At 35.7% G+C, this 13,849-nt stretch overlaps 1 long non-coding RNA gene across 1 annotated transcript; it reads right to left on the reverse strand.

Annotated features, from left to right (window-relative positions):
• Positions 1–8,799: 8,799 nt before the first annotated feature.
• Positions 8,800–10,719, reverse strand: LOC140182727 (uncharacterized). Its single transcript, XR_011878805.1, has 3 exons — positions 10,412–10,719; positions 10,169–10,324; positions 8,800–9,639 (listed from the first exon to the last, which is right to left on the reverse strand). It is a non-coding gene; the product is annotated as an uncharacterized lncRNA (long non-coding RNA).
• Positions 10,720–13,849: the final 3,130 nt, after the last annotated feature.

Genomic DNA, 13,849 nt, shown 5'->3' on the forward strand with positions numbered 1-13,849 from the left:
TGCCACAGATTTGAGTAGAATTTCTGAACCATGTGTCTACCCACCTTTGTCTCAGGATTAGTTAGAATTTCCCAGCCCCTATTTCGAATCTGCTCTTGGATCTCCGGATATTCATCTTCTTTCAGATTGAATTTAACTTCTGGGATCACTGACCTTAGACCCATTATTTTGTGGTAATGGTCTGCATGTTCTTTGGTTAAGAACCTCTCTTGATTCCAAAGTGGTTTTGGAGTGTTCTCTTTCTTGCCTCTTGGAGTGGTTTGTTTTCCCTTAGGAGCCATGATCTTAGTGAATCTTAGCTCAGTGATCACGAAAAACACACCAAACTTAGAGGTTTACTTGTCCTCAAGCAAAAGAAAGGAAAGGAGAGGAATAGGAGGAGAGTCAAACTCGAGTGGTGGAGGAGAGGGGGAGGCCAAATGTGAATTTAAAAGGGAGGGGGTGGGCAAAAATTTTGAAAAAAGATATGATAGAAGATATAATTTGTAAAAGATAAGTATGATATGCAAAAGATGTAATTTTAAAAATTAAAAAGATGTGAGAGAGTTTTGAAAAAGATAAATCTAAATTTGAAAATATAGTATGATGAGTTGAAAAAGATTTGAAAAGATATTAGAAAGATAGATGAGTTTTGAAAAAGATTTGAAAAGAAATTAAAAATATATATGAATTTTGACAAAGATTTGAAAATAAGTTGAAGAATAATAAAGAAAGATTTTTAGGATTAAGATTTGTTTTGAAATTGAAATTGAAAAATGAGAATTTGTACATGTTCATGCAAGAAATTATGGATGAAAACATGAAAATTTGAAAAAAAAAATTGAGTTGGAAACAAAACTTCCTCCCCTCCACATTCTTGGCGTTAAATGCTCAGAATGACATCCATTATGGCATTTAACGCCCAATTGTTTCTTGTTTTGGGCGTTTAATGCCCAGCCAGGTACCCTGGCTAGCGTTAAACGCCAGAAAGCCTTTATCACTGGGCGTTTTTCTAAACACTCAGGATGCTGCAATTCTGGCGTTAAACGCCCAAAATGGTACCCATTCTGGCATTTAACGCCCAAAAAGGTATCTTCACTGGCGTTAAACGCCAAAATGGGCACCATTCTGGTGTTTAACGCCCAAAATACCCCTTACTGGCGTTTTTGTGCCAGTGAGCTCTTTTTTCTCTGCTTTATGCTCTGTATGCTTTTGTAACTCTATGAACTTCTGTAATTGAGAATCAATATTGAAGATAATTTATATCAAACTCCTATAATTATTATTTAAATAACAAATAAACTATGCCAATGGCTGGGTTGCCTCCCAGCAAGTGCTTCTTTATTGTCTTTAGTTGGACCTTACTGAACTTTAATCTAGTCTCATTGTTGAGCATTCTTGCTCAACATTGCTTTTAAGATAATGTTTGATTCTTTGTCCATTAACAATGAATTTTTTGTCAGAATCGATATCCTGAAGCTTTACATATCCATATGGTGACACACTTGTAATCACATATGGTCCTCTCCACCGGGATTTCAGTTTCTCGTGGAATAATCTGAGCCTAAAATTAAACAGCAGAACTTTCTGCCCTGGCTCAAAGACTCTGGATGACATTTTCTTGTCATGCCACCTTTTTGCTTTCTCTTTGTAAATTTTTGCATTTTCGAATGCATTGAGTCTGAATTCTTCTAGCTCATTCAGCTGGAGCAATCTTTTCTCTCCAGCTAATTTGGCATCAAGGTTTAGGAATCTGGTTGCCTAGTAGGCTTTATGCTCTAGTTCCACAGGTAGGCGACAGGCCTTCCCATACACAAGCTGGTATGGAGAAGTTCCTATAGGGGTCTTGAATGTTGTTCTGTATGCCCATAGAGCATCATCCAAGCTCCTTGCCCAATCCTTTCTACGGGCAATTACAGTCCATTCTAGGATTCTTTTTAGTTCTATGTTAGAGACTTCAACTTGCCCATTTGTTTGTGGATGATATGGAGTTACCACCTTGTGGCTAATTCCATATCTGACCATAGCAGAGTAAAGCTGTTTATTATAGAAATGAGTGCCTCCGTCACTGATTAGTACTCTAGGGACACTAAATCTGCTGAAGATATGTTTCTGTAGGAACTTCAGTACTGTCTTAGTATCATTAGTGGGTGTTGCAATTGCCTCTACCCATTTAGATACATAGTCTATGGCCACCAGAATATAAGTGTTTGAGTATGATGGTGGGAAAGGCCCCATGAAGTCAATACCCCATACGTCAAACAACTCACTAAGATCCCTTGTTGAGGCATGGCGTAACCATGAGGCAAATTACCAACTCTCTGGCAACTGTCACAGTTACGTACAAACTCTCGGGAATCTCTATAGAGGGTAGGCCAGTAGAAGCCACATTGGAGGATTTTTGTGGTGGTTCGCTCACTTCCGAAATGTCCTCTATACTGTGGTCCATGACAATGCCATAGGATCTTCTGTGCTTCTTCTCTAGGCACGCATCTACGGATTATTTCGTCTGCACATCTCTTAAAGAGATATGGCTCATCCCACAAGTAGTACTTTGCATCAGAGATTAATTTTTTCATTTGTTGCCTGCTGTACTCCTTGGGTATGAATCTCATAGCTTTATAGTTTGCAATGTCTGCAAACCATGGCACTTCCTGAATAGAAAAGAGTTGCTCATCAGGGAAGGTTTCAGAGATCTCAGTGGAAGGGAGGGACGCTCCTGCCACTGGTTCTATCCGGGACAAGTGATCAGCCACTTGATTCTCTGTCCCTTTTTTGTCTCTTATTTCTATATCAAACTCTTGCAGAAGCAGCACCCATCTTATGAGCATGGATTTTGAATTCTGCTTTGTGAGTAGATATTTGAGAGCAACATGGTCAGTGTATATAATCACTTTTAATCCTACTAAATAGGATCTAAACTTATCAATGGCATAAACCACTGCAAGCAGTTCCTTTTCTGTGGTTGTGTAGTTCTTCTATGCGTCATTTAGAACACGGCTGGCATAGTAAATGACATGCATAAGCTTGTTATGCCTCTGTCCCAATACTGTACCAATAGCATGATCACTGGCATCACACATTAGTTCGAATGGTAATGTCCAATCTGGTGCAGAAATGACAGGTGCTGTGACCAACTTAGCCTTCAGAGTCTCAAAGGCCTGCAAACACTATGTGTCAAAGACAAATGGTGTATCAGCAGCTAGTAGGTTACTCAGAGGTTTTGCGATTTTTGAAAAATCCTTTATAAACCTCCTGTAGAATCCAACAGGTCCCAGAAAACTTCTGATTGCCTTAACATTAGTGGGTGGTGGTAATTTTTCAATTACCTCAACCTTAGCTTGATCCACCTCTATTCCTTTGTTCAAAATTTTATACCCAAGGACAATTCCTTTAGTCACCATAAAGTGATATTTTTCCCAGTTTAAAACCAGGTTAGTCTCTTGGCACCTTTTCAGAATAAGTGCTAGATGATCAAGACAGGAGCTGAATGAGTCTCCAAATACAAAGAAGTCATCCATGAAGACTTCTAGAAATTTTTCTACCATATCAGAGAAGATAGAGAGCATGCATCTCTGAAAGGTTACTGATGCATTGCACAGACCAAAAGGCATCCTTCTGTAGGCAAATACTCCAGATGGACATGTGAATGCTGTTTTCTCTTGATCTTGAGGATCTACTGCAATTTGGTTATAACCTGAATAGCCGTCCAAAAAGTAGTAATAGTCATGACCTGCTAGTCTTTCTAGCATCTGGTCTATGAATGGTAAAGGAAAATGATCCTTTCTGGTGGCTGTATTGAGCCTTCTATAGTCAATACACATACGCCACCCTGTGCCTGTTCTTGTAGCAACCAGTTCATTCTTTTCATTGTGAATCACTGTCATGCCCCTCTTTTTGGGTACAACTTGGACAGGGCTCACCCAGGGACTATCAGAAATAGGATAAATTATCCCAGCCTCCAGTAATTTAGTGACCTCTTTCTACACCACCTCCTTCATGGCTGGATTCAGCCACCTCTGTGGTTGAACCATTGACTTAGCATTATCCTCAAATAGGATCTTGTGCATGCATCTAGCTGGGCTAATGCCCTTAAGATCACTTATGGACCATCCAAGAGCTGTCTTGTGTGTCCTTAGCACCTGAATTAGTGCTTTCTCTTCCTGTGGCTCTAAGGCAGAGCTTATGATTACAGGAAAAGTGTCACCTTCTCCCAGAAATACAAATTTCAGGGATGGTGGTAGTGGTTTGAGCTCAGGTTTAGGAGGTTTCTCCTCTTCCTAAGGAGTTTTTAGAGGTTCTTTTATTTCTTCTAGTTCCTCCAGATCAGGCTGAACATCTTTAAAGTTGTCCTCTAGCTCTGATTCGAGGCTCTCAACCATATTGATCTCCTCTACCAGGGAGTCAATAATATCAACGCTCATGCAATCTTTTGATGTGTTTGGATGCTTCATTGCTTCAATAGCATTCAGCATAAACTCATCCTCATTGACTCTAAGGGTCACTTCCCCTTTTTGGACGTCAATGAGGGTTCGTCCAGTTGCTAGGAAAGGTCTTCCTAAAATGAGAGTTGCACTCTTGTGCTCCTTCATCTCCAGCACTATAAAGTCAGTGGAAAAGGCAAATGGCCCAACTGTGACAATCATGTCCTCAATTACGCCGGATGGATATTTAATGGAGCCATCAGCAAGTTAAAGACAGATCTGGGTTGGTTTGACCTCTTCAGTCAAGACAAGCTTTCTGATAGTGGATGTAGGGATTAGATTGCTACTTGCCCCAAGATCACATAGAGCTGTCTTGGTGCAAGTACCCTCCAATGTGCATGGTATCATAAAGCTCCCAGGATCCTTAAGCTTCTCTGGTAAGCTCTTTAAAATGACTGCACTGCACTCTTCAGTGAGGAAGGCTTTTTCAGTTTCTCTCCAATCCTTTTTATGACTTAAGATCTCTTTCATGAACTTAGCATAAGAAGGTATTTGCTCAAGTGCCTCTGCAAACGGAATCTTGATTTCAAGAGTCCTGAGATAGTCTGCAAAGCGGGCAAATTGTTTATCCTGTTCCGCTTGGCGGAGTTTCTGAGGATAAGGCATTTTAGCTTTGTATTCTTCAACCTTGGTTGCTGCAGGTTTATTTCCTACAGAGGCAGGTTGAGAAGCCTTCTTGAGGGAGTTATTATCAGTACTTGTAGGTGTCTGATCCCTCATTGGCGTTTGAACACCAGGATGGGAGGAGGAATGGGCGTTTAACGCCAGATTCCTACCTTTTTCTGGCGTTTGAATGCCAAAACTGGACATGTGTTGGGCATTTAACGTCAACTTTTCACCCTTTTTTGGCGTTTGAACGCCAGAATTGTGCGTCCACTTGGCGTTTAACGCCAGTTTTTCACCCTTTTCTGGCATTTGAATGCCAGAATTATTCCTCTCTGGGCTCTTACTATCCTCAGAGGAATTTTGGGTAGCAGTTAGCTCATCCTCTGTCAGTTGTTCTTTTCTTGGCTTTCTGCTGCTTTGAGTTGAGGTATTTAATGTTTTTCCACTTCTTAATTGGATTGCTTGACATTCTTCTGTTATTTGTTTTGATAACTGCTATTTTGTCTGATTCAATCGTGTTTCCATATCCTTATTAGCATTCTTGGTTTCTTGTAGCATCTCCCTAAATTCTGCTAACTGTTTTGTTATAGAAGATATCTGCTGATTGAGTTCAGCAACTTGTTCTTGAGGACTAAAGTCAGTGGATACTGTCTTAGCTTCTTCTTTCATGGAAGACTCATTATTTAAGTACAGATGCTGATTTCTAGCAACTGTATCTATGAGCTCTTGAGCCTCTTCAATCATCTTTCTCATGTGTATTGATCCACCAGTTGAGTGGTCTAGAGATAACTGAGCTTTTTCTGTAAGCCCATAGTAGAAGATGTCTAACTGCACCCATTCTGAAAATATTTCAGATGGGCATTTCCTTAGCATCTCTCTGTATCTTTCCCAGGCATCATAAAGAGATTCATTATCTTCTTGTCCAAAGCCTTGGATATCCAGCCTTAGTTGTGTCATCCTTTTTGGAGGGAAATATTGATTTAGGAATTTTTCTGACAACTGTTTCCATGTCTTTATGCTTGCTGTGGGTTGGTTATTTAACCACCTCTTAGCTTGATCTTTCACAGAAAATAGAAATAGCAATAGCCTGTAGACATTCTGATCTACTTCTTTATCACGTACTGTGTCAGCAATTTGTAAGAATTGAGCCAGAAATTCAGTAGGTTCTTCCTGTGGAAAACTGGAATACTGGCAATTTTGCTGCACCATGATAATGAGCTGGGGATTTAGCTCAAAATTACTAGCTTTAATGGGGGGTATACAGATACTACCACCATATGAAGCAGTAGTGGGATTAGCGTATGACCCCAGAGTCCTTCTGAACTGTTCATTTCCACTTAGGTCCATGATGGAGTAAGGGAGATGATGTGGATAAAAATTTTATTTTATATTTATTTATTTATTTATTTATTTATATATATTTTCGAAATAATAAAATAAAAAAAGATTTGAAATTTTTTTAGGATTTTCGAAAAAGCGAGGAGAGAGAAAGTGGTTAGGAAGTTTTTGAAAAAGATATGATTTGAAAAATTTTGACCAAGTCAACCCAAGGGATTCAAAAATTAACGAGTAAATAAAGGAAAAGATGTATGTTTGAACTTAATAAGGAAATAGAAAAACACACAAAAGACACAAGACTTAAAACTTTTAGATCTAGCTCCCTTATTTTTCAAAAATTTTTGGAGGGAAACACTAAGGGACACCAAACTTAAAATTTTTAAGATCAAAACACATACAAGACCCAAGAACACCTTGAAGATTCACAAGAACACTAGGAACATAAAAAGGAACACCAAACTTAAAATTTTTAGAAAACCAAAATAAAATTTTTGAAAATCACATGGAAAATAACAAGAAAATACTAAACTTAAAAATTGAAGCAAGATTTAAACAAAGAAAAATTATTTTAAAAAAGATTTTAGAAAGGAAGATTCAAAGGAGCAACTATTCAAGAGAACATAGACACATTCAACAAATGCAAGGATTAAACAGAGAAAAACTATTTTTGAAAAATGTTTTAATTATTATATTATTTTAGATGACAAAAACACAAAGGACACCAAATTAAAACATGCAACTAGACTCAATGAAAAACTAACAATTAATAAAGAAAAATAATATTTTTGAAAAAAAATATTTTGAAAAGAAAGTAAAAGACTCTAAATCAAAAAGACAAATTTTTCCTAATCTAAGTAACAAAATAAACCGTCATTTTGTTCAAACTCGAACAATCCTCGGCAACGGCACCAAAAACTTGGTGCATGAAATTGTAAATCACACTTTTCACAACTCGTACAACTAACCAGCAAGTGCACTGGGTCGTGCAAGTAATACCTTACGTGAGTAAGGGTCGATCCCACGGAGATTGCCGGCTTGAAGCAAGCTATGATTATCTTATTATTCTTAGTCAGTATATCAATAATGGTTCATAGTTTTAATTGTGAAAAATAAAAGAACATGAAATAAATACTTGTTATGCAATAATGGAGAATGGGTTGGAGTTTTGGAGATGCTCTATCTTCTGAATCTCTGCTTTTCTGCTATCTTCTTCTTCACGCACGCAGGTCTCCTTCCATGGCAAGCTGTATGTTGATGAATCACCGTTGTCAATGGCTACCAGCTGTCCTCTCAGTGAAAAAGGTCCATGTACATGGCTAATCATCTGTTGGTTCTCACTAATGTTGGAATAGGATCCATTGATCCTTTTGCACACTGTCACTGCGCATAGCATTCATGAGTTTGAAGCTTGTCACAGTCACCCCTTCCCAGATCCTACTCGGAATACCACAGACAAGGTTTAGACTTTCTGGATCTCAAGAGTGCTGCCAATTGATTCTAGCTCATACCACGAAGACTCTGGTTTCACATATTTGAACACTCTGTTGTCAGGAGAGGCAACCAAACTCGTGAACCTGGAACTCAAGAGATACACACTCAATCTATGGTAGAACGGAAGTGGTTGTCAAGCACGCGTTCATAAGTTGAGAATGGTGATGAGTGTCACGGATCATCACATTCATCATGTTGAAGTGCGAATGAATATCTTAGAATAGAAACAAGCGTGATTGAATAGAAACAGAAATAATTGCATTAATCTATCGAGACACAGCAGAGCTCCTCACCCCCAACCATGGGGTTTAGAGACTCATGCCGTAGAAGATACAAATTTAGATGTAAAATATCATGAGGTACTGAATGAATCTCTAAAAGTAGTTTTTATACTCAACTAGTAACCTAGGTTTACAGAAAATGAGTAAGCTAAGATAGATAGTGCAGAAATCCACTTCTGGGGCCCACTTGGTGTGTGTTTGGACTGAGCAATGAAGCTTTCATGTGTAGAGGCTATTCCTAGCGTTTAACTCTAGCTTTTGTGCAAGTTTGGGCGTTTAACTCCAGCTTGTATCCTGTTTCTGGCGTTTAACGCCAGAATAGGGTAGAAAGTTGGCGTTAAACGCAGTTTGCATCATCACAACTCAGGTAAAGTATAGACTATTATATATTGCTGGAAAGCCCAAGATGTCTACTTTCCAACGCACTTAAAAGCGCACCAATTGGGCTTCTATAGCTCTATAAAATCCATTTCGAGTGCAGGGAGGTCAGAATCCAATAGCATCTGCAGTCCTTTTTCAGCCTCTGAATCAGATTTTTGCTCAGGTCCCTCAATTTCAGCCAGAAAATATATGAAATCACAAAAAAACACACAAACTCATAGTAAAGTCTAGAAATGTGATTTTTGCATAAAAACTAATAAAATATACTAAAAAGTAGCTAGATCCTACTAAAAACTATATGAAAATACCCCCAAAAAGCGTATAAAATATCCGCTCATCATGTATATATACCAAAATGAAAATGCAACACTAGACATAACTAAAAACAACTGATATACGTATACCAAAGTAAAATGTGCATAAGTCAAAGTACTAGCGATATCCACAAAAAAACATATAAAGACTAAAAGTAAACTAAATGACAAGTGTTCAGGAGAGAATGTTTACAACCAAAATATCATAGATCCTCCCCCACACTTAAATCATGCACGGTCCTCCATGCTAAAAATTGGACCGGGGTGATCAACTCTGCGAAGCTCCACCATCTGGCGGTGGTGGGTGGTGATGTCGATGATACACAATAATGGCGCTGGACAGCCGTGTGGTGGGCTCAGGTGCGGGCTCCTGAACGGCTAGCTTTGCTTCTGTCTGGACTTTAGACTCCTCAACTATGGGCTTTGCTGCTCTCTGCTCAGGGGGCTTGACTTTCTGGCCAACGTTAGCTACTGGCTCCTCCGGTCCGAGCTCTTTAGTCTTGGGCTCAGGCTCTGGTGTGTCCGGAAGAAGGGGCCCAGGGTCTCGACCCTTGAACTTCGCCACAATCCACTGGAAGCGACTAGTGTTGCGGCGCTCATAACGGTGAAGAGTCTCAAAGATCTCCCGACCCAACTCATAGGGTGTCTGCTAAGTCCTGAATGCTTAGCTTTGCACACCAAACTTCAATCGAGCACAACTTCCTCGTCTTAAAACATTTTTCCTCCGTTCTTCGAACGACACGATCATCTTGGCCATTTTCATTTCTAAACAAATATGACAGAAATCGGAGGTTCGGAGATCAAATTATACTCTTTCAAAATTGGGCCAAAATGCACAATTTACACAAAATTCACAAACCTCTAATTTTCAAAACATACACTTCCAAATCCTTTTTAAACCAACCCAAACTTACCAATTCAACATCAACCCTATCCCAACTTCCTAATACAATCCACAACCTACCAATTCTCATCCTTCATCAATCACAACTAAATAATTCAATCTTAACACACATTCAACATTCCAAATTCAACAACATACAAACACATCATTAATTTCTCATCAATTTCACCATCAACCTGGTACCAACAACAATTTAATCTCACTAACCAAGTCACCCATATCATACATACAAGTTTCCATCTCAACTTCCAAAAATCACCAACCACATACATAATAATACAATCCATTTTAACCAACCATCAACATTAACAATTCAAATCCTATCCTAGGGTCACTAGCCTAAGTTTTCACATTACATTATATTTTAGATACAGGAAGCTGAAACCATACCTTGGCCGATTCTCTGCTCAACCCGGAACACTTCCAATTGCACTTTTCCCCAACTTTCAATGCCTCAACACCTCCAAGATCAGATTTTCAGCTTGTATATCACCTCAAGCTCTCAAAATCTCCATCAACTCCAATCCATCTACATATATACCTTGCCTAACACATATAATATGCATCCATCCATACATACTCAATATCTAATCACCACAATTCAAGTATTTGACTTAGGGTTGAGATTCTTACCAAGTCCAAGGATCAAAGAGGCAAGAAAAAGCTTTTTCTTCAAGCTAATTGAATCTTATAACATCAAAACTAAAAAATCTTAACACTTTTACCCACTAAATTTTCGAATTCAAGGACTGAGGAAACTGAGATGAAACCATGGCTTACCTTTCAAATCAAGTTGTGGGCTTTGTAGAGCTTGACGCTGCGGTCACGTGATCGCAAACAGTGCGGCAATCGGAGTTTCGGATCAAAAGTTATCAAGGATTGAAGTTACACTAAGGGTTAGGCTCATGGAGTGTTCTTCCCCCTTTTCTCCAAATGCTTCAACGTGTTTTGCTGAAGGAGAGAGGAAACATGGTTCATTTAATGTGTATTGGCTGAATAGGTTGGGTCTTGGGCCCAATACGGACCCGGTTCGCTCGGTTCGGTCCATTCGACCCAATCTTAGGTCAAATTATTTAAAATTAGTGTCAAAATTCTTGTTTTAATTTTCTCTATCATATTAAACCATAAAAATCATATTTCTAATTTTCTAAAATAACTTTTAATTCATGAGTTAATTACTCATTAATTAATCGAGTTTTACAAGGTGAAGATGCATAAATGAGAGAAGGGAGAGCGAATTCGAATTTAGGTCAAGTTTAACGTTGGATTTTTCGTCGAAAAATTCAACGCTAACATTGATTTCATTAACTAAAACAATGCATTTTGAAAATTTGAGTATCGTCAGATTTATCTGATACAAAATCCAATATAAAAAGAAACGTCATTTCAATTTGAATTCACACCGTTATCATCAAATTTTTAGACAATTTCTTTAATTCGATGGTAATGCTAATAGCTCGACGAAACTGTCATGCTAATCGTCGCAAAAACTAACAATAAATTTGTTGGTAATAACTGACGCAAAATTTAACGATAATTTTGATGGTTTCGAATAAAATTTTTATGATAATTATTTAATTTATCTTTTAAAATTGAGTTTAGCTAATAAGTATTTTAACATACAGTACATGTTAACGTTATTGTTAGTAAGAATTTTAATTTTTTTTTTATGAATATATGACAAATACATTCGAAATTTAAATTATATATATATATATATATATATATATATATATATATATATATATATATATATATATATATATATAATAAAAATTTTCAAATGATAACTTTGACATGTATTGATTTTATAAAGAGATAATGTTCAAAGTTCATTAATTTTAAAACATAAAATAGCTTCTTAATTATACTTAAAAAAAGTTAAAATTATATTTTCTTTTAATTCTTGTTTTGGTTAAATATATAAACCTTATTATCACCGAAATGATCGTCATCATCTAGAAAGATTATTATCAGAGGAATACTCTGGACAAAATTAACAATTTCTTCAAGAAAAATGGGGCGGGGTGGTTTTTTTTTGGGGGGGGGGAGGGGGAGGGGGAACCGTTGTCCTCACTAGCTAATGACAACAACAGTTGATCCAATTTAGTGATTTACATTCATAACTAAGCATGAGCTATTTAATTAATGGATGGCTACTTCTGACAATAATAACATTTTATCGGTGACCGTATATATTAATTACTGGTGTGAAATGCTTATGAGAGCGCCGGACATGGTAGCAATATAGATGAGAGTGACTTATTATTCATGCCTCTTAATGCCGACCGATAATGAAGACATTCATCATTAAGCGCTGGTAGAAGCTAAGGTCTACTCACTATAAGGCGTTTCATGAGTTTCCCCAAAATAGAGAAAGCTTTAGGGTTGTCACAATCATATATACAAATTACGATAATATTTGAGGTCTTCTTTTTGTTTGGGCACGAATATGTGTGCCCTTTTATGTTGATTTAAAAGCAGAGATATATACAAAATATAGTTAAAAAATTGTATTCAGTTGCAACATATATATATATATATATATATATATATATATATATATATATATATATATATATATATATATAGTTAAAAAATTATTTAAGTTTTTAATTTATTGGTAGAAAATATATATATTGATTATAATTATAAATTATGCTATTTTAAATTAAATAATTTATATAATAATAATTTTATTTATTGTTATAAATGCTAAATTGAATAAGTCATAATTATTTTTAATTTAGAATTAAATAGAAATAAAATCAGATATTATCTTTTAGATTTTAGATATATTATTTTTTAAACTTTAGATATTATTTTTATTTAGATATTAAAATTTAACAAATGTAATAACCCGTGTCATGTACGTGATAAAATTGAAATTATAATTTTAAATTATTTTGTTAAAATTAATTTGAATTATAATCATTTGATTAATAAAAAGGTAACATGTCATGTGTTGTTTATTTTTGCTTAATCTATTGTTAAGTGTATTAACTGTAATGTAGTTATTAATTGTTTTTATTAATCTACTCTAATGGCTGGCAAGCACGTGACGGCATGATAGCTTTGTTCTTTATATCATTAAGTGGCTGTTAGGTTTGTTCACTTAATTGGGTTTAGGGTTGTTTGTGGGTTTGGTTGTAACAGGTAGTAGTTAGATCCCAGTTACAATGAGTTTCATGATTTTGGTGAGAAAAAGAGGGGAATTACTAAGTAGATTTATGAAAGTAGGTGAGATAATTAAATGGGTGGGTTAGGGAATTCTTTGCTGTGATTGTGTTTGGAGCTGCGTTAAATGAGTTGTACATGTATTTGTGTTTGTAATATCTATTTAGTTTAATTTTTATTTTTATTATATGTATATTTAATTTTAAAATATTTATTTAATACACCATGTACTAATATTAAGAGTATTTTTTAAAAGATATCTACATAAAAATAGATATAATATGATTGCGGATATAACATAAACAAATATATTAAATAAAAGATTAAACCAATTTGCTTACCAACGCATTTGTTAAGTTTTGCAAAGTGGAAAATAAATATGTATTCGGTTATTTGGTGAATGGTGATCACGTAGATAATTGAGTAATTGGGTTGCAAATTAATCCCACAGTGTACACTTTATTTTTTTTCTCATTTCTAAATAAAAGCGAAAATTAAGAGAAATAAGTAGTAATATATCATGAAAAAGATAAAAGATTTTGCATATGAAAAGATAATTGTTACAAAATAAAATTTCGTTGTGAAATATTAAAATTTCACATACTACAAATCATGAAGATTAACCACAATATAATGGTCATTTTTCCTGTTTTTAACCATGATATAAGCTCTTATTTTTCAATCAAGAGTCCAATAACATCTAATTGAAAAAAAAAATTGAATTAAAAATATCAAATTAAGGACAAATAAATAAATAATATAATAAATTACTTATAAATTAAAGAGATTTTATCAATTTATTTTATACTAAACGACAAAACTAATAATATATTAATAAAAAGATATACCTTTAAAAAAGTCACAATACAATTTCAAACATTTGCATAAATTAAA

Source organism: Arachis hypogaea, chromosome 3 (genome assembly GCF_003086295.3).
Source record: "Arachis hypogaea cultivar Tifrunner chromosome 3, arahy.Tifrunner.gnm2.J5K5, whole genome shotgun sequence".
Taxonomy (NCBI): Eukaryota; Viridiplantae; Streptophyta; class Magnoliopsida; order Fabales; family Fabaceae; genus Arachis; species Arachis hypogaea.